At 46.2% G+C, this 22900-nt stretch overlaps 1 long non-coding RNA gene and 3 other non-coding genes across 7 annotated transcripts; all 4 read right to left on the bottom strand.

The window, feature by feature from the left end:
* Window positions 1-7004: 7004 nt before the first annotated feature.
* LOC138567198 (uncharacterized) lies at window positions 7005-21617 on the bottom strand. Of its 4 annotated transcripts, XR_011302124.1 has the most exons (15): window positions 21498-21586; window positions 20684-20711; window positions 19776-19888; window positions 17812-17848; window positions 17555-17600; window positions 12998-13048; window positions 12550-12590; window positions 12306-12335; window positions 12059-12104; window positions 11788-11830; window positions 11565-11601; window positions 11354-11376; window positions 11011-11064; window positions 8630-8692; window positions 7005-7981 (listed from the first exon to the last, which is right to left on the bottom strand). It is a non-coding gene; the product is annotated as an uncharacterized lncRNA (long non-coding RNA). The 4 variants fall into 4 exon arrangements; XR_011302123.1 differs by having other exon boundaries at window positions 11011-11376; XR_011302122.1 differs by lacking the exon at window positions 21498-21586 and adding an exon at window positions 21595-21617 and having other exon boundaries at window positions 11011-11601.
* LOC138568101 (small nucleolar RNA SNORD31) lies at window positions 8050-8120 on the bottom strand. Its single transcript, XR_011302474.1, has one exon. It is a non-coding gene; the product is annotated as a small nucleolar RNA SNORD31 (small nucleolar RNA).
* On the bottom strand, window positions 10890-10960 carry LOC138568109 (small nucleolar RNA SNORD31). Its single transcript, XR_011302481.1, has one exon. It is a non-coding gene; the product is annotated as a small nucleolar RNA SNORD31 (small nucleolar RNA).
* Window positions 11165-11286, bottom strand: LOC138568118 (small nucleolar RNA SNORD22). The gene has a single exon (XR_011302490.1). It is a non-coding gene; the product is annotated as a small nucleolar RNA SNORD22 (small nucleolar RNA).
* Window positions 21618-22900: the final 1283 nt, after the last annotated feature.

Raw genomic sequence — 22900 nt, 5'->3', positions numbered from 1 at the left:
AATACAAGGGCAGCACGCAGCAGTATCTCCCATCGCTTTTGAGGGTGCCTGCAGGCTATGCAAACCGCATGCCTTCATCCTGTACCTTGCACAAAAAGTAAGGCAAATGCACCATCTTGTGGACAGCAGAAAAAATGTTTGATAACACATGGAACGAGGCAAACCAAGAACTAGGGGTATAAGCAACTTCAGCTTAGAGCAAGATCCCATTAACTATTCTGCTGAATGCCAAATATCTGATTTCAGCCGAACTTTGGCAGAATAGTTACTCGAAGCCGAAGTTCAGGACACCCCTAGATTGCATGCAACGTATCAAAATCTCCAAAAAAGGGCTCAGCACAGGGGGGGGATCCTCTGCAGTTAAGGGGTTAAACATTTACAAATCCATCCAAGGTCAGTCTGGTCTAAACAAAAAGACTAAGAAAATACTCCCCCCCCCCCCCTCAGAAGGCCAAAGTGTAAAGGGAACACAAAAAGGAAAATAGGGTCTACAAGAATGTCTTCAGTACCCGCTCCCCAGATTCAAACGCACAGGGTCTTGAGTCTTAAGAAAATAAGATGTGGATGGCACAGTTCTCAGTCTTGTAGACTTCAATCTTAGGCGTCCAATTTCCGATAGTTCAAACACTTTTAGGCTTTGCCCGCCTTACGATCAATAATCAGTTCACATTGGTCTCATTCTCAGTTCTGTACAGGCTACCCTCGCCAGGCTCGAGCCAGTCATTCACATTACCACACAAAGGGTTGCACAGGCTGCACTCTGCCAGGGTGAAACGTCTTTCCTTTGAGGGGTTTCCCTTCCCCACATTTTATCTAGTATCCTTGAACCTGCAAGGAATTTCCATAGACCTATGCATGACCACTTCGAAATCTTTCAATAATACTTCAATTCACGATCTTCTCTTGCAGCACCAATGCCTCTTGGTACTTCCTATTCTTTCACTGGCCTTTTGCCCCCCCCCCCCCAATTTGCTTTTGGCCTCTTGGCATATTCAGTTCACATTGTGCACTTGTGAAACTTTCTTTTCTTGGGGGCACTACATTGTATCCTTTTCTTTAAACAATGCTCTTCAATCTTGTTATATCGGCAGTCATTCCAACCAGACTTGTTTCCCCTCGATAACTCACTGGTAGTTTTAATCAAGGTCTCATCTTTTCTTGCAGTTAAAGGCAGTTAACACCTCCTCTGCTCCTCCCCAATCCTGCCAATCACCCGGTAGGGTCACAGGCCTTTTTTCCAGCACCCTAAACTTTGCTTGAACACGCTCAGCTTCCCGAAAGCATGGACATCTTGCCTGGCTCCCTCTTGCTCAACTGTTGATCAGCCCATTGGCCTTCCAGCTTCCAGTCCACATTAGCCTTGGAAGAGCTGTTCCTTCACATACCGAGCCTCTCTCTCCAAGTGTGCTCGTTCGCGCCACCGTTCATCCTCATAGGGAGTACTAATAAGTGGCAGGTGTAAATTGTAAGAGCTACATACCCGACTACCTGGCCTCATTACAGGAACAAGGCCAATGCAAGTCAGGGGAGGTAATAGCTCAAGCCTCATTACCCATCTTCCATGGTGAAGTACGTTTGTCAAGATAGAATGGGGAGGAATTATGGGAGTTATAGCTTCCCATAAAATAAGCAGGGATAGGGGTAAAATGGATTGTGGAAAGAGGGGGAACCCATGTATCACCATTGGGTGTTTCTCCCGATCCCCTCCCCAGGTGATCCTCCCTCACTTGTCCACCCTGAGGGTTGGGATCCAAAGGCAATGGCCCTTCCATGGCCACCCAAGTATGGCAAGTGCAGGGACAAGGCTGGGAAACACCCTCTGGTTTTTCACAAACTACACTCAAACTTGTGTAGTTGCAACATCACATCAATACCACCGCTCCCCCAGTCACCAATATGGCACGTGCACACACACCATGAACCTCCTTCTCCAGTTGACCTTTGACCACCCCAACATTTGTCACCAGCTAACCAATCACTGTACATTTTTACAATAATGTAGTTTACTGTTATGACTAATGCTGAATATATGAATAGTTATGCTGAGAGCACCAATAGTTTGTTGTACAAAGTCCCTGCTTCATTTTGATAATTCTGATGGGTTTTGCCTTTGGACTTCGACACCAGAACCTCTAATTTGGGATTTCCCAGGCAGTCTTAACATGGTAGGATATAATAAAAAGGGGGAAATAAGATTGGGGAGCAATAAAATAAAGGGAATTAAATCCAGGCCCTTTTATTTGCAACTACTGCGAGGCAGGGTATAGAAACTGACAGTACATCCTGGGAACGTATTTTACACATGTATGCACTTTAAACAATGAAATAGTATCTATGGTCTGTATATAGGGATCCCACTGCTTTCAAGTACAGAAGAGTAAAGGACATCACAATGTGCATACGTAGACAAGCAATTGAAATCACTTGGATAGGCCATCCAGTCAAATAATGTTAAAGCTACACGTTATACAACAAAGCGAGAGGGTGATTATTCACTACCGATTCTCTTGCAGTTTAAGGTTTTTGCCATTGAAACTGAGACGGGTACACTTTACACAATTACAGAAGCCCTTTGCAAATGTGATCTAACCTAGCATAGTCCATGATGTACTCAACTCAAATGTTCAGCTGCTGAACAGGCATAGTTCTGCAGCTGGTTACTTTAATATTCAATGGAAAGACTAAGGTGGGCACTTATAGTACAGATGGCAACAATTTCAAATGGCAATTTTAGCAGAAAGGTGTCTCTGGGTGATGTTGAAGCCCCAGATAGGAGCTCAGGGTCTACACCCAAAAGGCTAGCTAGCCCCAGGTTACAGCATTAGTCTAGGCCTCAGATCTTTCCAGACCTGGTACCACCACCAAGTAGATGTTTTCCTGGATGGAAACACTACTTGAATACTGGGTTTGGGTAAACCGTAGCAACTACCTACATCTAAAATGAAACAAAGAGTTGCAAATTGCTTGTCGGAGTCTAAACAGCCTGCATTCAGTAAACATACATGAACCTTACAGGCTCCTAGAGGGTCATACCGGTGACCGTGTTCCTAATTCACTACTATGGTCTGGCTACGTAATTGTAGCAGATGCAGCCTTTACTCATGTGTAGTGTTCATGTAACTAAAACCATGTTAATAACTAATCCTAGTGAGACAATAGCATTACAAATCCTAAACCCAAGGTTAGACATTTAACAAGCATCTTTGGAATCAACTGCCACCATTCCCTATGGCACTTCAGCAAATTGTAAAAAGACAGCAAAGTGACGCTTTAATCCAATCTTTAATTAATGGTAAACACAATTTATCCAGCTCATCTGGGAATTGGGCAAGTTGCTGCAAGCGACCAAAGTGTCACTACCCATGCTTTGTTAAGTGTCAGCCACGACTTCACGAGTCCCATTCCTTTACAGTACACACATAGCTTACTAGTTACCCACCAACATCCTTCCTCCTGTTCCCATCAGCACCATTTTCACCCCATCCTGGTCTACGTTGCTTAGGAGGCGCCCCAACCAACTTTCCCTTCTTGTTCATCCAACATCCACAATAACATCCTACACCACTACCTCATCATCCAGGCATGATGGCAATACAGTTTAAGCATGAATGACAAAACTAAATCACTCTGGGTACCACATCCAACCTGCCTCGAATACACTTCCTTCAATGAGGAAGTAAAATCATTGATGGCAATTCTATCGAAGTTGCCAAAGAGGTAAAGGTTTTTACCTTGATTTTACCCTCTCATTAAACAAGGCAATTCCATGGCATCTACCACTGCATAGACATGCAAACTTATCAGAGCAGGCAAAGCATTATTATATAATGACAGTTGTATCACCCTTGCCAGAGGCCTCATCTTGGCCAAATTGGACTACTGTACTCTATTGGCTCCAACAAGTATATAACAAAGAATACAAACTATCCAAAATAATGCCCTCAGAGCTACCCTGGGTATTACAAGGAGAGAACACCTGAGATCAGAAGACAAAATTAGCTCTCCACGTGCGACAAAATCTCTTAAAACTGCACTCACCTACAAGTGTCTAAACACTGCCCCTTTCTACCTTAGTTTAAGATTTAGTAGAAAATCTTCTACCAGGCTTACTAGATGAGCTAACTAATTGCCTCACTGTCCCAAGAGCCCAGCGGTCCAAGGTGGGAGGGTGTAGCTTTCCCGTAAAAGCTGCTCAAGTGTGGAATTCTCTGCCACCTCTTCTACGAGCCGATCAACCATATATGCAGCTCAAACAAAATGGCTCAAAGCCCATGACCAATAAGGCCCAACACCTGTGTTGTACTGATTGCCGTTCTTCCGTAGGACTATGCAACTGTACTCTTATGTTTGTATAACTACATTTCCTTGTTTGGATTTTCCTGCATTTATGCTGGCCTTTGTATGCCTGTAACCTAAGCTGCAAATACTGGTCCGGTGTGCAATATAAACACTAGACTGTAGTCTCTTCAAACCAGAGCCTCTACACCAGTGGTATTCAAACTGTGGGTCGCGACCCCCTAGGGGTCCGCGGGTGCATCCCAGGGGGGCCCTGAGAGCTCAGCATGAAAAAAGTTTTTTTTTTTTTTTTAGATTGGAAGAAATGGGCAGGGGTGGCCCACATGGGCGGGCTGAAGCATGAAACTGTCTCAGGCAACAATGAAAAAGTGGCCCACAGTTGTAAATGGATATTCATTCCTTTAGTCACAGACTGGGCCTCATTACTACTATGGCGGACCAGTAACAACGGTGCTGGTAAGCTACCGGCACCGTTGCTACCGTTCCGCCATAGTAAGAGTTGTGCTCGTGGGTGCTTGACAGCCCCCGCCAGGTCTGACCTCAGCTCGTCGGATGCACCAGCACCGTTATTAACGGTGCCGGTGCATCCGAGCTCCCCCTTCCCATTTGAGCCATATGGGGCTCAAATGGGAATGGGGATCTACCGGCACCTTCGAAAGGGCAATTATCATGTCCGCCTAACTCGGCATGACCTAGTAATTGCCCATTCGCGGGTGCCAGACCCGGATGCAACTCCAGTGGCAGCCGTGCCGATTTTACCGGCACAGCTACCGCCAGAGTAGTTATGAAGCCCACTGTTTCAATAGTACCCAAAGGGGTGCTTTGTGTTAAAATGTAAGTAAATTGTGATATATTCAGCAACAATGGTCAACATTACTAACTGCATAGTGGCCCCTCACCCATTATGGAGGAGCTAAGGAGCCAGCCCAGTGAAACAGTGAGCACTCCCTCAGCTGCTTTATCCAGCTAATGGAGTGCTCCTGGGCTGGCTGAACACTGTTTCCCTTTGACAGTTCAGTTTAGTTCCCCAGCCGCACATGCTCACTGAGCCATGCAAGTGCTGGGGCGTTTTGCTTTGCCAGCATTGCATAGCTCATTGGAAATGCTGGCTGGGGCACTGCATGTCTGTTATGTCCGAGGGGGAGCTCCTGCGCCTCCTCGCACATACGGACAGAGCAGCTGGAGCAGCACCCACACAGGCCAATGCAGAAGGTACGTTTATGTTCATTGTTTTTATTTAAACATGTGTATGGATGCGTTGTGAGTGTATGGTGATGATGCTCATGTGAATGATAGAGTGATTGCTGTATGAATGTGCAGCGCCTTGCATATACACATAATCATGTTCATTGTGTTAGGACCAGTGGGGCCCAGGGGACAGGGATGGTATCTTTTTACCGGACATCATTCAAAACCCTCTGCCTTGTCCACAAGGCTTTCTGGGGCCTCGGTCCAAAATACCTTCAGCTATTCCTCTGCAAATACCTCCCCTCTCGAGCTCTTCACTCCTCTACCTCCAACTCCCTCAGGGTCAGTCGTTTATCAAAGAAACGAGCTGGGGGTAGATCTCCGTCTTCGGCTGGGGCCTCCCTCTGGAACAGCGCCCTGCCACTCTAAAACTTGAGGAGAACCATCTTTCTTCCTGCACTTATCAGACCTACCCTGTCTGCTGCCTTAAACGTAGCACTTGCAAATTGCTGGCTGCACTACCACCGTTTGTTGCCTTTATTATTTATTGTTATTTATCTGTTTCTCCTCTGCTTCGCACTTTCCACTTCTCCCCCCCCCTTCCATGCACTTTTTCCCTCACACTTGCGCGTTCTCAATGTCACTGGGCCTAGTAAGATCGCTGTTTTATTCTCCTCTGTTCCCCTCCCTTGCCTTGTCACGCTCTGAAACACTTCTGTACAAGCGCGATAGAAATAAAATATCAATGCCTGCCCCCTGGACTCCCAGCAACAATTGCAAACTGTTTGGCTATTTACCCATTTTTTGTTAAAAGTATGCTCTACAATGCAACATTTTAACCTATTATTTAAAAAAAAATTCACAGGGGGAAACCCCCCCGAACCTCCCCTTAATGCCCCTCCACTTAAAAAAGATTCACCAGCCGCCACTGGCCCTCAGACTGTGTTGGGAACGGGATGGGGGAACCGAGGGACTATGGTGGGAGCACAATGGGCGGGAACCATGGGATAGTGATGGGAGCAGAGTGGGGAGAGCCCTGGGTGTGTGATGGGGTGGGGAGAGACCAGCAACTGGGTAGGAGTGGGATGAGGGAGCCCAGCGACTTTGATGGGAGCAGGTGACGGCGCGCAATATATACTGTCCATTTGGCATTTCTGGGGGTCCCGACCTGCCCAAATTTTGCTCAGGGGGGCCCTGGCCAAAAAAGTTTGAAGACCACTGCTCTACACCTAGCCCTGCAGCCAATGGGGCTCATGGTTCATTTGGAGTGGCACTCACAGGCTTTTTACTTTTTTTGCCCCTAGACTCGCTTATGGTAGGTGACCGTAAATAAAATCTAATTGAGACCTCCCCACCACTACTAGCCACAAAGTGCATCACACATTTAGGTAAAACAAATGGTCACAGGAGACATGCACCACAAATATTGTCATCCTTGCCGACAGGTGAAGGGCGCATTGTTTGCAGCCCTCCAGTTAACTCCTGCTGAACAAATGGCAATATTCATAGCAAATAAGAAATGCCTTAATTGATAGTTTTATTTATTTATAGTTGCCTACACAACAAAATGTATTTCAAGGTGCAACGGGTGGGAAACACATGAAACAAAAACTGTACTTCTAGGTATTGTGCCATTTGGATCACGCAGGTGGAGAGTGAGATGAGAGAAAAAAGGTGCAGGTGAACCTGGGATTGTTGGTCAGAGCAAGGAGGACAACCAGTCATGGAGCAGAGGGTGGCATGAAGGAAGGTCAAGGAAGATCAGAACAGAGTTGGAATCTAGACTTGAGAGCAAGTCTTCACAGGTGTTCAGGAGTGGAGTTTCAAATCCTCTGGCTGTTCTGAAGCCAGCCTGGTGGTCGTGGACACAACCAACCGATTCAGAGTGGTGATCAGCCGGGAGATGACCAGCTTCAAGAATTTGCCCAGGAAGGGGCTAATGAAGATAGGGTGTAGTTAGCCAGGTCGGAAGGGTCACCAGAAGGCTTTGAGGAGAGGGTACACGGAAGGGTCACCAGAAGGCTTTGAGGAGAGGGTACACAGAGTGCTTGAGGAGTAGTTAATGTAAAGGTATTGGCACCGCAGTCACCAACGGAATTGTTAAGGAGCCAGTGGCGAAGGAGTGATGCAGAAATCTGCCATGGCTGGGGCAAGGGAGGCAATGTTGTCCTTAAGACTGGAGGAGCAGGAGACCACCTTAGAGAGGAGACCTCATTAGGTGATATGGGTGAGAAAGGAGTAGAAGAGGGGGCCCAAGAGAGGCCCGAGGGCAGGTGAGGGCAAAGGGAGAGTTTTGGAGGAAAGGATGGCCAGAGTTTTGGTTATGACGTGAGAAGCAAGAACAGTGCAGAGGATCAGGCATGGCAGAGTGGAGACGATTATCAAGTTCCTTGAAGATTTTGAACAGTTCTGCCGTGTTAGTGGCCCCAGAGATGCAGGCTTGGATACAGCAGTAGTATCCACGTATGTCAAAGAAAAAGGCTTTGATTCACCCCATCTGGAAGAAACAACCAAAAAAGCTCATATAGATGTCAAATCAGATTTGTACAGTGCATAATTCTACATTAAGAATCAGATCATACCATTCAGTCACAAGTGATCAGACTGGGGCGGTAATACAGTTCATCATATGCTCAGTGCCACAAGGTCTCCCCCTGCCCACCACCCCACAACCAAGTGATGGAAGAGCTGGAGGGTAAGGATGCCAGCATATTTATATAAAGACGGGCAGTTTAGATTCAAGTTTAAAAAAGGCAAGCCAAGTGGGGTAAGCCCTAGATGTGGTCATGCCTTGGTGCATAACCAGTGGTTCAAGTGGGAAGCGATGTGCCCAAGTTTAACTGTTCCTATACTTTTGTAGAAACCATGTCGGAATGGTTTAATTTTAAAGTCTAGGAAGAAGTTTTGAAACTTGAACATTCCCTTTATTTGGGGTTTGTATTGTGCGTGGGGAAAGGCATATCAATGGGGTTTGTGGTGAGCAAGGAAGGCAAGCAGGGAACATGGTACACTTCCTTGCATTCTGCAATTGCAAGCCGGTTGCCCATATTGCAGGGTTCGGTGGAATAATGGGATAATGCAAAAACCTGCGGTCCAAGACTTCAAACCCATAAAAGACAGAAAGCTTATTACATTTCAGAATTACCATTTTTTAGGTAGTGCAGGACTCGCCAGTTAAACACCCATCACAAAACTACGTGTCTTCAACCTGTAAGGGACAGAAAAGAAACTGGTTATCACCAACAGATGCTTTATTTACCACGTCCAACCGAAGTTAAATGGTCCACATTGGAAGGCGTTGTAAGAGGCAAATGCTAATCCTTTTGGTTCTAAAAGTGTGCCTCTTATGGGAATTGCATTTGCTGTGTACTCCTGGTTGCCCCAGCCCCAGCCTACTGGGTGATGCCCTGCCACCCACAAGGTGGTTTTGGCACCAGTGCATCAACGCTCAATTTCAAACCCTGTAAAAAGGTGTCCCAAGTGAAGACAGGCCCATAACGGGAAACAGTCCGATTTGATGGCCGAAAAACGATTCATGGTTCAGGGCATTTAGGGCAGTGGTCTTCAAACTTGGGGGTCTGAAGGATGCTGGGACCCTTTAAAAAAGGGAGTGCTGCTTTTAACTGAAAGTATAATTAGATGGAGAATATGGGGCACAGGGACGATGGTGGGGGCTTGGCAGAATCACTACCACCGCTTTAGGGTAGGAGGGGGGGGATGTCCAATAAATAACAGCACTGTGAGGACCAGGATGTGAAGAGGGGCAGGTCAGGAGTGCCCCAGCAGAACTGGGAGGCACAGGAGAATGGGGCTGTGCACATGCAGTGCCTAGGTGGTCTGGGCTCAGATAGTCTGGTCGCAAAAGTAATTTAGCATTTGCACAACTGTGGGCCATGGTAGACGAGCCAATGTTATGCCGAGGGAAAATGCATTGGGCATTTATAGTGCACCTATACAGCAAATAGTATTACAAGGCGCAACAAGACAAGAGGGCGGGTGCGAAGAACGGCAGGGATGAAGAAAAAACACCTACTAGGCCTTGTGTCATTCGGATTGTGCAAGTGCATTAACAAGGGTGCAGAGGGTAAGGGGGCCATGCCGGAACGCACAAATGCCAAGGAGGGAAAAGTGCAGGTCGGAGTGGCGAGCACGCAAATGCTGGGAGGGAAGGCCCCTGGGTTACGCAAGTGCTAAGGGAACGCCATGTGGACAAGTGCCAGGGGAAAGGCAAAGAATGTCTACGTGCCAATTTGTAAGGTCAGACTTGATAAGCTCAAAGAGGGGTGCAGGCCCAGCCAGGCTAGAGCAGGGGAGGGAGACGGGGCGGTACAAGGGAAGACCAAGTGCTATGACTGCACTCTGGCTGCAGGTAAGGTATTTACTCATTTGTAAAATAAGCACATCTGCTAAAGTGCTGCATACCAAATACCGATGGTACAGAGATTAGAACAATGAAAGCAAATGTCAAAAATAGGTCCAAGTTCAGCAGTTCGAAAGCGATGCATAATCAAGCAAACTCCACGGGTACTGGAATTGAAACCCATCAGTTATCAAAATAAAGTCAAGAGGGGTATGGCATTTATAATGCGCCTGTACACGAGTGTTTCTAGGTGCAACACAAGGGGGGCCATGGGGAGGACAAAACAATGACCTTACTATGCCCTGCGTCATTTAGATCGCGAAAGTTAAGTGGAAGTGCTGGGTGGGGCCGAGTGTTGGGAGGAGAGTTCAGGTAACTTTAAGTGCAGCCAACGTGTGCCTCGGTGCAGGTAATGAACCGACCAAAGAGCAGATAGCCGTCATAAGGGAGGAAGACCAAATATGAACCTTAGTTGCAGAAAAATAGCGGGGGATCTCAGCCTTGCGGATATTAAACTGTATGCGGCAAGAGCCCCTTTCAACTCCCCTGCCTCGGGCAGGGTCAGAATGCTGGCCAGCCTTGATACTGTAGGGAGCGTGTGAAGGGAGACTCATGTGCATACCTCAAAGCCTGCTGGTACAGTCAACACTACACACACGTAATCATGGCCTTCCTTTTAAAGAGCCTCATACACAGGGTAGTCCCATTTGGAAGACCACTGGGCTCGAGGGGGTGTTCCCAAAGGAGCAAGTGCAGGTGGTGATGAACCGCATGTTCCATACATTAGTAAGGCATTAGGGGCAATGGCAGCAGGAGAAGTCATATGCACAGTGACAATGACTTATTGGAGGAAACCGACAGCAAAATATCCTTGTGTGGCAGCAGCAGCAAATATTGAGTCCTCACCAACCTCGGTACCAGACACATTCAGAAGTAGATTAAGTTACTGGCTACCACTGTAATCCCCAGTAGCAGCAGCAGCGAGAACTGGCATGGTCTAAGCCGTTTTGGAAGTGGGTTAACCCGTCCCACGGTTGCCCAGATATAAGCATCAGCGAGTACCGATCAGTCATCGATTATCAGACTGGGGCGGTAATCTGGTTCATCAGGTGCTCTAAACTATCCAACCCAGGTCCAAAAACGCAACACAAGTCACAATTACTCACCAAGCCCACTTCACTAACTGCTATCATGTTCTACCATAAGACCGTCAAACGCACCTGAAATAACAAAAAGATTACAGCATTATTGTGTGTCATTTGGTTACCATCAACAGAAAGGAAAAGCATGCCGACCAAGATCTTATAGGGTGAAAGCCAAGTCTGTCAGACAGTTCCGCCCAGAACAAGTAGTCCTCTTGCCACACCGACTGCACCAGTGGGTTCACCTTTGCAGGTTCTGGCGCAAGGCAGATAGTAAGACATGTGCAGTGGTCATCTGGACTGGCTTTAGTCAAGCATGTGCAACACAATCAGTGTGCAACCAATGGCCAAGAGAAAGCGTGCTCACCAGCGTTGACGAAAAGTAGACCCCTGCAAAAAAAATAAAGTTAGAAGCCACCTTTGACAGCGCCAGATACAAGGCAAACGGTGCTCATCAGGATAGCGACGATGGTGTCACAGCCAACAGCAAAGAAGGCTCAGGGTATAGTGGTTGAACCTCATCATACAAGATGGGCAGCAGTGCTATGTATCGGTTAGGAATTAGATGTGCCCTTTACCTGCATGGATGCTTTAGTCATCTTGAAACGCTGGGCCCTAGAAAATAACGCAATGACCGATTATTAAACCTGCATAATAAAGTCACAACCTTTGCATTCACACCGCCCAAAGTGCAAGTACCCCACGTTCAGAAAGACAACTCATCAGAATTTCAGCCGAACGAGATTCCATGAGTGGATCATCATATTGGGGCATAGTGGAGGCAGACAAAGCATAACTCACCTCATCTTAGTTCCATGGTCGGACATGCAGCCTGGGCAGGGACCTGTCGAATAAAGGCCACACGTGAGTTACTGGGACACAATCCAGCCACGCCACTTTGTCTTGCAGTGCAGCAGTATCAGTTGTTCAGTAGGTTTCACATGTTATCAAAGTGAGGTAGTATACTCTGAATGCCCCAACACTAGCAACTGTGCAGGCCTTGGCAACTGCTGAGCGCAAGCAAAGGCAAACCCACCCCATATCCACAATCCCAAGGGGCACCAATACTTACCGTGGAAGGTGGGGGGGCAGGGTCAGTCCATGTTCACTTCAGCCAGCTGTAAAAGAAAAGTCGATCAGCGCCTAATAGCACACGTCACATCATGGAGGGCAGAGACAGGCAGTCCAATCAGGGCTTTGGTGACTAAATGCCATGTGACCGAAGTCGTCCAGTGTATATGGCTAGGCCATTTCATCCTCTCAGACAACAGCTTGTACAATTTAGATTATTCCAAATGTTTTAAAAACGCTGCGTTTACCTGTTGAGCATTCCTCTGCACCGTTGAAATCTGAAAACGAGGAGACAGGTTAGTGGAATTACTTAATCCAGCCACAACAGCCCATGCACTAGACACTGCTACCATCAGAACTCCACCATGCTGTGAGATATTCTTCAAAGATATCAGACGAACGAGACTTTAAGTCATCATATGGAGCAGGCTTTATATACACCCTATAACGGCCATCAACCCCCTTCCCCACCCACGCGCGAATTGTACATACCTCTAGGGTCCAATTAGGAGCCGGCTCATTGCTGCTTCAACCTGAAACAAAGGGGGGAAAAAAAAAGTTGTAACATGGCCTCAAAACAAAAGTACCGCCCAGGATCCAGGCACTGCTGTTCTCAGATTTGAAGTGGCATCACTATACAGTCAGCCATATGCTAGTCTATGGGTTCGGAACAGATAAAATCCAGCCGCTTACACCCACATCTGTGGCAGGACCAAAAATCCCCAATTCAGTGCTCCCATGTCATTGTAATAAATAGTCCCACTTTCCTAAATCAGGACACCAACATGTGCGTTAAGCACGAGGATTTGTGTAGTATACTGAAAGCACTAGTTTGAGCTCCACAAGATTCAAGGGCCTCGGGAACGGTAGACAAATTCCCACTGAAAAGCAACCATTCTGAAAAGCCACATAGCTGGTAACAAATGTACGCAATAATTACCTGGGGCTCGTGGAAGCGACGCAAAGTCCGGGTCCAACGTGGAAGCAGCAACTGAAAAGTTAAAGGGTTTGCGCATTAGTCCTGCTCGTGATTGCCACAAACACAGCTATTGCAGCCAACTAGCTCAGCTATAGTCTCACATCACAGTCAGCTATGTGCTTGGAAAACATCATTGCTAGGAGTCCAATCATTCGCATCAGCCCTAGCCCGCTCCCCTAATCACTGCCATTTTGGCTACACAGCGGTACAGAAGAAAGCGAATGCATGAAAGTCTAACAGCACGTCCTATCCTAGTAGTTACGATTAAGTCCAGGATCCACACGGGGCAACACATGGAGACTGATGCCGACATGCGACCATTAAACTAACTTGGCCGCGTATGACGCTGCGCACACTCGGGCAGCTAGTGCCATCAGCACTAGCTCATGTGGGCATGCAGTGTTCAACTCCAACTCGTTTCTATTGCAATAAATACAATTATAAGCACCCACAATAGAAACAATTCTCCATTATATCCAGGCTCAACTGCCCATACACGAGTACGAACTTGGGTGATTAAGCATGTAAATAGGGTCTATATAAAAACGCACCGACGAAAGCGCTATATAAATGTTGCATAAGTGGGAACCTTCAAAAGTCTTCATTTCTGCAACAGCTTCCTACTCGGGAAATATTTGTGGTACCGTATACAAGGGGACACTCGTATGTCGATTATACCACCTATGAGCAGAGACCAATCCACGTAGTGCCCACATCCTTAAGTGCCAACACATTCCTTCAATATTCGCGGGTCCTTTAGAACGACAGCATAAATGACAAGAGCACCACATTAGTTGAATGTGTCTAAAGGAGGAAGTTAAATGCTCTCCTCCATAACGGACTCAATGAACCCCCGCTCTTGTGGGCATATGCCAGCCATGTGGCCAGCAGGGGAAACTGGCGGCAAGACAAGATCCACCAACGCACTAATTATTCAACATGCCTGCCAAGGCGATACAGGTTTTGCTAATTTTTGTTAATATACTGCAGGTTCCATGCCATCAAGAGAACAATCACTTCTAGACTTCAGTCTGTTCACAGAGCACAAATATTCGCCTGATATTTGTATTCAGAATATGGGCATTTGTGGAACATCCACGAATTCTAGACATTCATGTACTTTTGGCAACGCAAGATGTACATTTAATCACGTTCTCACGCCAGTCTGATCTCAAGCCCTTTCCAGATTATAGTGGCCTTAGACCAATTCACCTAGTTGCCCACGTTACTGATGAACAAAGGCCTCCCACTATCTAGCAGTCTCAAAGGCAAGTGTGCTTTCTTGATTTTCATGGGGAGTTCTGGGGTATTAACTCTAGATATTCAATTTCTTGGGGTGCCAAACAAGAAAACATGGGTGTGGGAGAATACTGGATTTTCTTTCCCGTCTTTTTAGACGGTTGATAGATAAGAGTCTTTTGGAGTCAGTCTGGGCTACTTTGTTTGTTTGTTTTTTGTTTTATTCACTTATAATGCGCACCAAACCCGAAGGTAGCCGGGCGCAGCAGTACAGAAAATGCGAAGCTTAGGTTGCAGGGTGGGGTCATGGGAATACATACACTGTATAAATACAAAATACAAATAATAGAATGCAAAATATCACAGGAAGGCAGCAGTTGCGGTTTACATGCCGAATAGATACAAAATATGATCAAGAGAGTCTATGTACAAGAGAGTGGGACCATAAAGATCATGATGAAATGTATGTTCTAGGGTGGGGTGAAGGATAAGTGGGCGCCAATAGGCTATTCATTGGCAGTCCTTAGCAAATTGATGTAGTTGATTCTGAATTTAGGGAAGGGCTGTGCCTCGCGTAGAGGATTAGGCAATGAGTTCCATAATTGAGCTGCTTGCACCGGGAAGCTACTACCCCCCGCCTTAGATAACCTGAATCTAGGAATGATGAGGCTGTTGGCATTTGCAGTTCTGGCAGGGCGCGAGTGATTTCTTTTTGTGAGTTTATTGCAGAGATAGCTTGGTGCTGCATTGTTCAAGGCTTTATGAACCAGGGATGCTACTTTGAGGTGGATTTTGTTTTGGGAGGATAACCAGTTGTTTAGACGTCTGATGTTTGAAATATGTGATCTTTTGGGTACACCAAGGGCGGCTCGTAGGGCATTGTTTTGAAGAATTTGAAGTCGGTGGGTAATGGATTTGTTTGCTCCGATGTAGAGGGCATTACAATAATCAATCCTCGAAAGGATTAATGCTCTTGCTAGGATAAGGCAATTGTTATCGGAGAGAAAATGCTTGCCTGCTCTAATGAGCTTACATGTGTAGGCGGTGGCAGATGCCAAAGACTTCACCTGCTTATCAAAAGAGGTTTGTAGTTTTTGTAGTTGCATGGCCCTACCAGTAAGGCCTGTGCTACTTCGATGTCAACTTATTCTGAGGTCAGCAAAAGAACTAGAACTGCGACACTACAAATGTTCTTAGATTTACTTTTATCATATGAAAGCTTCTGTGGGTATGGACGAAACCAGACTAGGTTCATGTGTTGCCGTAACCGGTTTAGACAGCAGTGTTGGTCTCCTCCCACGTTTCCCTTAGCCTGTTCATATATATCCCTTGGCTCTCTGCTATACAATAGCTCAAAAGTGCGAATCCGGTAGATGCAACTTGGTGGCAGATCAATGGTAGGGAAAGTTGCAGATAACTAGACTGCATTGCAGCTTTTTCCTCTGGGGAGGAATGGAGACCCTGCCGGGGATTCCTGGGACTGTCAACCCACAAGAGAGCCACTCAAGGACAGGGAAATGACTCCCCCTCTCCCCCCAACCATGCTGGATCTCTGGCTGGCCAACCAGACATCTTTTCCCCACCAGAGTGTTTTCAGAAAATAAAAGTTAGGTGGATGGCACAGTTCAGTCCTGCACACTTTGGCTAACTGGTACACTTCAATCCAAGTCTTCCAATGTCTGATAGTTCAATCCCTTTCTTTAGGCTTTGCCCAATTTACCATCAATACTCAGTTGACATGCGTCTCTTTGTGTCAGTTCTGGAAAGGCTTCTCTCTGCCGGGCTCGAGACAGTCTTTCCTTTGTGGGGGTTCCCTTGCCCACATTTTATCTGAAGTAACCTCAAACCTGCAAGAATTTCCATAGACCTATGCGCAACCACTTTGAAATATTTCAACACTACTTAAATTCAAAATGTTCTTGCAGCACCAATGCCTCTTGGTATTTGTAGTTCCTATTTTTTCACTTGCCTTTCCCCCCCAATTTGCTTTTGCCCTCTTGGCATATTCACCGTTCATTGTGCACGTTCAACTTTCTTTGAGGGCCACTGCTACATTGTAGCCTTTTCTTCAACCAGATTGGTTTATCCCCTTGATAACTCACTGGCCGTGTTAATTGGACCTCATCTTTTCTTTCAGCCAAAGGCCTTTAACACCTCCTCTGCTCCTCCCCAATTCTGCCATTCACCGACGAGGGTCACAGACCTTTTTCCAGCACCCTGAAACGTCTTTGATTGACCATGGTCAGCTTCCCGAAAGCATTGAAATCTTGCCTGGCTCCCTCTTGCTCAACTGTTGATCAGCCCATTGCCTCCCAGCTTCCACCATCCAGTGCGCATTATCCTTGGAAGAGCTGTTCCTTCACATACCCAGCCTCGCTCCAAATGTGCTTGTTCATGGTACCTTTTTTCCTCAGAGGGAGTACTAATAAGTGGCAGTTGTAAATTGTTAGAGCTACATGCCCGACTGCCTGGCCTCATTACAGGGACAAAGCCAATGTTAAGTCAGGGGAGGTAATAGCTCTAGCCTCGTTCGCCTTCCATGGTGTACTTTTGTCGATGTAGAATGGGATGAATTATGGGCATTGTAGCTTCCCCTGAATTTGCAGGGATAGGGGCAAGATAATTGGTAAAGGAGGGGGGATAACATGCATCACCATTGGGCGCTTCTCCCTGGATCCCCTACTCAGGGGATACTCACTTGTCCACCCCCAGGGTTGGGATCCAAAAGCAACAAGCTAACCAAGTATGGGATCTGCAGGGATTAGGCTGTGAAACACCCTGTTTTTCACAAAATACTAAAAACTTGTTAAGTTGAAATATCACATCAATACCACAGTTCCCCCAGTAACCAATATGGCATGTGCACATGCATCATTAACCTTTCTCCTGGGGACCTTTATTGACCACCCCAACATTCACCACTATTAACCAATCATTGTATGTTGATTATTTTAACAGTTATGTCGAGAGAGCCAATTGTTCACTGTCCTCGCTTTATTTTGATAGAGCTGGGTTTTGCCTTTGGACTTCTATTTTTAATATGTAGGATCTAAAGGGGGAAAATATTGAGGGGAGCGATATTTTTAATATGGTAGGATATAAAAAGGGGAAGAGGAGCGATAACACAGGGCGTTAAATTAAATCATGCCCTGTATTAACTACTGCGAGGCAGGGTAAAGAGCACATCCAGGGAAATAAGTCAACCAGTATATTAAGTGCTAGGCCAATTCACCCTCTTAGTTTGTACAATTTAGATGTTTTTAAAACCATTGCTTTTACCTGTTGAGCACTCATCTGCACTGGAAATACTGCGCATGGTTGAAATCTGAAAACGAGGAGACAGGTTAGTGGAATTACTCAAGCCACTAAAGCCCACGCACTGGACTAATCTGCTACCATCAGAACTCCACCATGCTGTGAGATATTCTTCAAAGATATCAGACGAACGAGACTTTAAGTCATCATGTGGAGCAGGCTTTATAAACAAAAACTGCCATCTACCCCCTCCCCACAACCCATGAGCGCCTTTTACATACCTCTGGGGACCAAGAGCTAGCTCATTGACGATTCAACCTGAAACAGAAAAAAAAAAAGTTGTGACATGCCCTCAAAACAAAAGTATCGTCCAGGATCCAGACACTGCTGTTCTCAGATTTAAATGGCATCACTATACAGTCAGCCATATGCTTGTCTATGGGTTCATCGAACAGATAAAACGCTTACATGGCAACCGTCAGACCCACACTTGTGCCAGGCCCAAAACAAACCCCATTCAGTGCTCCCTGGTCATTTTAATAAATAGTACATTTTCAGAAATCAGGGCACCAACGTGAGCAAGGAATTTTTTTAGGACACTGAAAAGCACTCGTTTGAGTGGGGATCCAAGAGTACCTCAGGATCAGTACACGAATTACCACTTAGAAACCATCCTCAAATCCACATAGGTCTCCAGGACACAAGCTGTTAACTAATGGACACAATAATTACCCGGAGCTCGTGGAAGAGGCAACTGAAGAGTTTACGCATTAGTCCTGCTTGTTGCATGAAAGTCTAACATCGCGTCCTATCCTAGTAGTTGCGAGAAAATCCAGAATCCACAGGAGGCACCACATTTAGTAGGAGACTGATGCAGACATTTTATTTAAATTTATAAAGCGTGCAAACGGCCATGGGGCGTTGTGGCACTTACAGGTGACTTGCTTGGGACAAATGGTACATTTAGGCATGGGTACAGTCAAGCAGAAGTAGTAGCAGTTAGAAGGTAGTGACAGTTTAGAATGCTGATACAGTAAAGAACACTGGTAACATTGTATTGCGTTCAAACAGTTAATAGGGAGGATGACTGCTTAGGGCCTGGTTAAAGAGCTTTGTTTTGAACATGCGACCATTGCATTGAATCTGCCGCGTATGAAGCTCTGAACTCGGGCAGCTAGTGCCAACACTACCCGCTCCTACTCGTTTCTATTGCAATCAATACAAATAAAAACCCACAATAGAAACAATTCTCCATTATATCCAAGTTAAAATCCCTGCAAAATCAACCATGCCCTTCATCCTGCCCATAATCGAGTACCAACTTTGGTTGGGTGATTATGCATGCAAATATGTTCTATATAAAAACGCCTCGACCAAAACGCTATATGTGGTACACGAGTGGCAATGTCTGCCCTCAGTGTAATTATTCACTGATGCGTTCACTCGCAACAGGAGAAAAGCGTCCTACTCGGGGAAATACATTTGGGAACCGTGTATAATGGACACTGCAATGTAGATTATACCGCCTATAAGCACAGACCAATCCACGTAGTGCCCACATCAACCATTCTGAAGTGTTAGCACATTCCTTCAATATTCGCGGGTCCTTTAGGAACTACAGCATATATTACAAGGGCACAAATGCTCACTCACTTCACCACTGCTCTTGTGGGCACATGCCAGACATGTGGCCGGCAGGAGAACTGGCAGCAAGACAGATCGGCCAATGCACTAATTATTCACCGACTGCCAGGGCGATACAGGTTTTGGCCATTTTAGTTAATATCCTACAGGTTCCATGCCATCCATAGATCCCTGGTTAAAATCACTTGTAGGCTTAAATCTGTTCACAGAGCACATTCAATCTTATTCGGAATATGGGCGTTTGGGGACCATGTATTATGGGGACATTCATGTATTCTTTCGGCAAAGCAAGAAACGTTCTCACGCCAGTCTGATCTCAAAGCCCTTTCCAGATTATAGCAGCCTTAAACCAGTTCAGCTAGTTGCCCACGTAGTGTCATACAATCATTAATTTGTGCAGGTCCTTTTCGAACTATAAATTCTAATTTACAACATTTAAAGAGGGGGAGACAGTTCAACAAATAAGGTGGATGGGAAACATAATATTGCCTAGTTTAATTAACCACTTCTCTTGTGGGCATAGGACAGCGGTCGGCAGGAGAAACAGGTGTCTAGGGCAAGTACTAGCTGATCATTTTGGGCAAGATAAGCCATTGTTTACCTGCTCCTTCCACTGCCAAATTTCCCGATCACTAATGCACTTCCCCGCCCGCGACGGTCCAGTGTCATACAAACATGCACGATCTTGTTTGGACATGATGTTAAGACGCTGATCTATGGAGAGAAAAAAAAAAGCTCCGTGAATACAAGATGGCAATACAGCCAAGCGAGACACGTGCTTCTCAGGATCTGGTAAAGCAGTCTCCACCAACCGTCAGAAAGAGTCTTTGCAGCATTTTTAGCACCCTGCATGGTTATGCAATTGAAATCGTGATGGGTCCGTACCTGGTTTCAGACTGGAGAGTTAACTGCTTCCAACATTAAAACTGCACCAAAATAGTCTCATTAAAGTTAAACGCCACCGCGCAATAACAGATAAGACAGACGCTTACATGGCAACCGTCGTACAGATCCACACCTGTGCCAGGCCCAAAACAAACCCCATTCAGTGCTCCGTGGTAATTTTAATAAATAGTACATTTTCAAAGTAAAGTACCACGCAAGTAAGTTTCACCCCTCCACAGAATAACTCCTCTCCCAACACTTGAAGAGTTAACCCCACCAAACCCGATGTTTTTAGCTTAATGCCCCCGATTTTAGCGTGCCCTAGTTATGTTTTGAGTCTGAAAGTAACATTAAGATAAAGCCAACAGGCCCGGGCTCAGAACAAGGGAGGAGTGACCTATCTTTGCTTGTTGGCATAACTAAATCTAAAGCCAACAGTGAGACAACCAGGAGTATTCTGGGGAGTTCATAACTTGATTCAATGCAGACTGGGCACCAAGTTTTAGTCAGTTGAACTAGAAAGCGAAAGTAGCAAAGGGTTGGGGAGCATAGAGGGTGAAAGAAGCAAAGTGTTGGGGAGCCTAGAGGGCGCAGAGTGAATGTATTCTTAAGCTCACAACTCACCTCAAGACAAGCACTTGGAAGGCTCAACCTAAGAAAAAAAAAATAGATAAAAACGTTAAGAATCTCAAAATACAACTTGTTTCGCGCCTGGCCAGAGCGGCAGCCTGGATCTCAGAGATACACTTCCGCACTGACAATCAGAACAGGTCTGTGAAAAGTCTCATCATGGAAAGGCCGTCGCAACGCAGGGTCACGGGGAAGGGAGGGCTGCAGCCGGGTGTTAACCAGTGCGCAGTTTAACAAGCTTTAACGTAAATGAAAATATTTCATTTGTGTAAATTAATGTATTTTGCGAGTGTCTTCACAAACTAAAACAACGAACGCTCCAAAATCACTTAATTGGTTTGTTTCTAATCTATTTTTTTTAAAAATCTTGCCGTTTCCTGGCTTCGCTGCCAAGCCAAAAATATCACCCTTTTCAAAAACACTAATCTAATTTCAGAGCCGCGTGCAGGGTTGTTAGGTCTGAAAAAGATCTGGGGCTATGCTAATTTTGGGACCGTCGGTACTTGGCTTTTTGGTTGTAACCTCTCAGCTTCTATCTGGGGCTACAACCAAAAGAGCTGGGGCTATAGCCCCCCCTATAGCCCCCCCACCAACGACTCTGGCCTCGTGCAATAAAGTAAACAATATCACAGCTACTCGCAGGGACAGTCTTCCCCACACGACCATAATACACGGAAATTGCTCGGCAAACAGAAGTCACTTGGTTGACATTAAAGTAGAGAAAAGCTGGACCGGTTGGGGTTGAAAGGAAGCGGACGCACTACTAGACCACGACGTGCTGACTGGGATGGAACCCCATAACTCTTACCTTCCCGAAAAAGCACCGAGACAAAACAGACGTAAATCAATTAAGCAGGCCGTTATATACCAAAATCACCGCACAGCATGCTGGGTAGGTCACATACCAGCGGAGCTCTACTGCCAGGTCGGAGCGAAAAAATAAGCTGAATGCCTTTTCCGAAACAAGCCCAAAACAGGCTGACTCCCATCCAAATGAACCGAAAAAAAAGCGCACACCTAAAACACTGTGGATAGGTCTCAAAAGTAAGAAACATAACAATAGCACAAACACATAGAGAAAACACTGACATAGGGCCTCATTACACGGTAGGCGGTAAGGGTTTACCGGTATTTTACCGGTACCAGTAAATCCTTACCACCTTACTACGAGGTCCCTTTGCGGGTTGGGGAATTTAACACCTGCTTTTTGCAGGCGTCAAAAACCAACCTGCAAAGGGACCAGTGGAGCTAATTACGGTACCGCAATTTGCGGTACTGTAATTAGCGCCTTCCCCATTCCCATAGAGCCCTATGGGGCAAAAATGGGAATGGGGAAGGACAATGGTGGAAGGGGGAATTACCGCCCCGCCAACCTTGGAATGGGGCGGTAATTTCCCTTTCCACCAAGGCAGTGCCGGTATTTTAAAGGCATGAACCATGGCGCTAATAGCGCCATGGTTCACCGCCTTCCGTGTAATGAGGCCCATAGTGCCTCATTACACGGTAGGCGGTAAGGGTTTACCGGTACCGGTATTTTACCGGTACCGGTAAATCCTTACCGCCTTACTACGAGGTCCCTTTGAGGGTTGGGGATTTTAACGCCTGCTTTTGGCAGGCGTTAAAAACCAACCCGCAAAGGGACCCAGGGAGCTAATTACGGTACCGCAATTTGCAGTGCCGTAATTAGCGCCTTCCCCATTCCCATTATGCCCAATGGGGCAAAAATGGGAATGGGGAAGGGCAATGGTGGAAGGGGGAATTACCGCCCTGCAACGTTGGAATGGGGCGGTAATTCCCCTTTCCACCAAGGCGGTGCCGGTATTTTACCGGCATGAACCATGGCGCTAATTGCGCCATGGTTCACCGCCTACCGTGTAATGAGGCCCATAGTGTGTTACAACAAAAATATTTTATTTTAATTGCATTTTTCTGACATTTAGTATCTGTTGTTTCCATTTCTTGTATATATGGTATTTAAAAGTATATAATTGGCATCTCTGGTCTGTCTACAACTGGTCCTTGGTGAGTCACTCGCCTTTGGTCTTCGGCTTCTGCACTCCTCTGGTCCTTGGCACCCTTGTATAGTTGCCAAGTAGTCCCACGTCATGTGTGACAATGTGGACCAGTCTGGGCATTTCACGTTCTTATGCTGGCCTGCCATTTTTGTCCTTCCCGTGATGGGTATGGGTCTACAAGTACCAGCATGCAAGT

The sequence above is a fragment of the Ambystoma mexicanum genome, chromosome 2p (genome assembly GCF_040938575.1).
Source record: "Ambystoma mexicanum isolate Mex_15411 chromosome 2p, UKY_AmexF1_1, whole genome shotgun sequence".
In the NCBI taxonomy this organism is placed as follows: domain Eukaryota; kingdom Metazoa; phylum Chordata; class Amphibia; order Caudata; family Ambystomatidae; genus Ambystoma; species Ambystoma mexicanum.
This window is presented reverse-complemented; position numbering and strand designations above follow the sequence as displayed.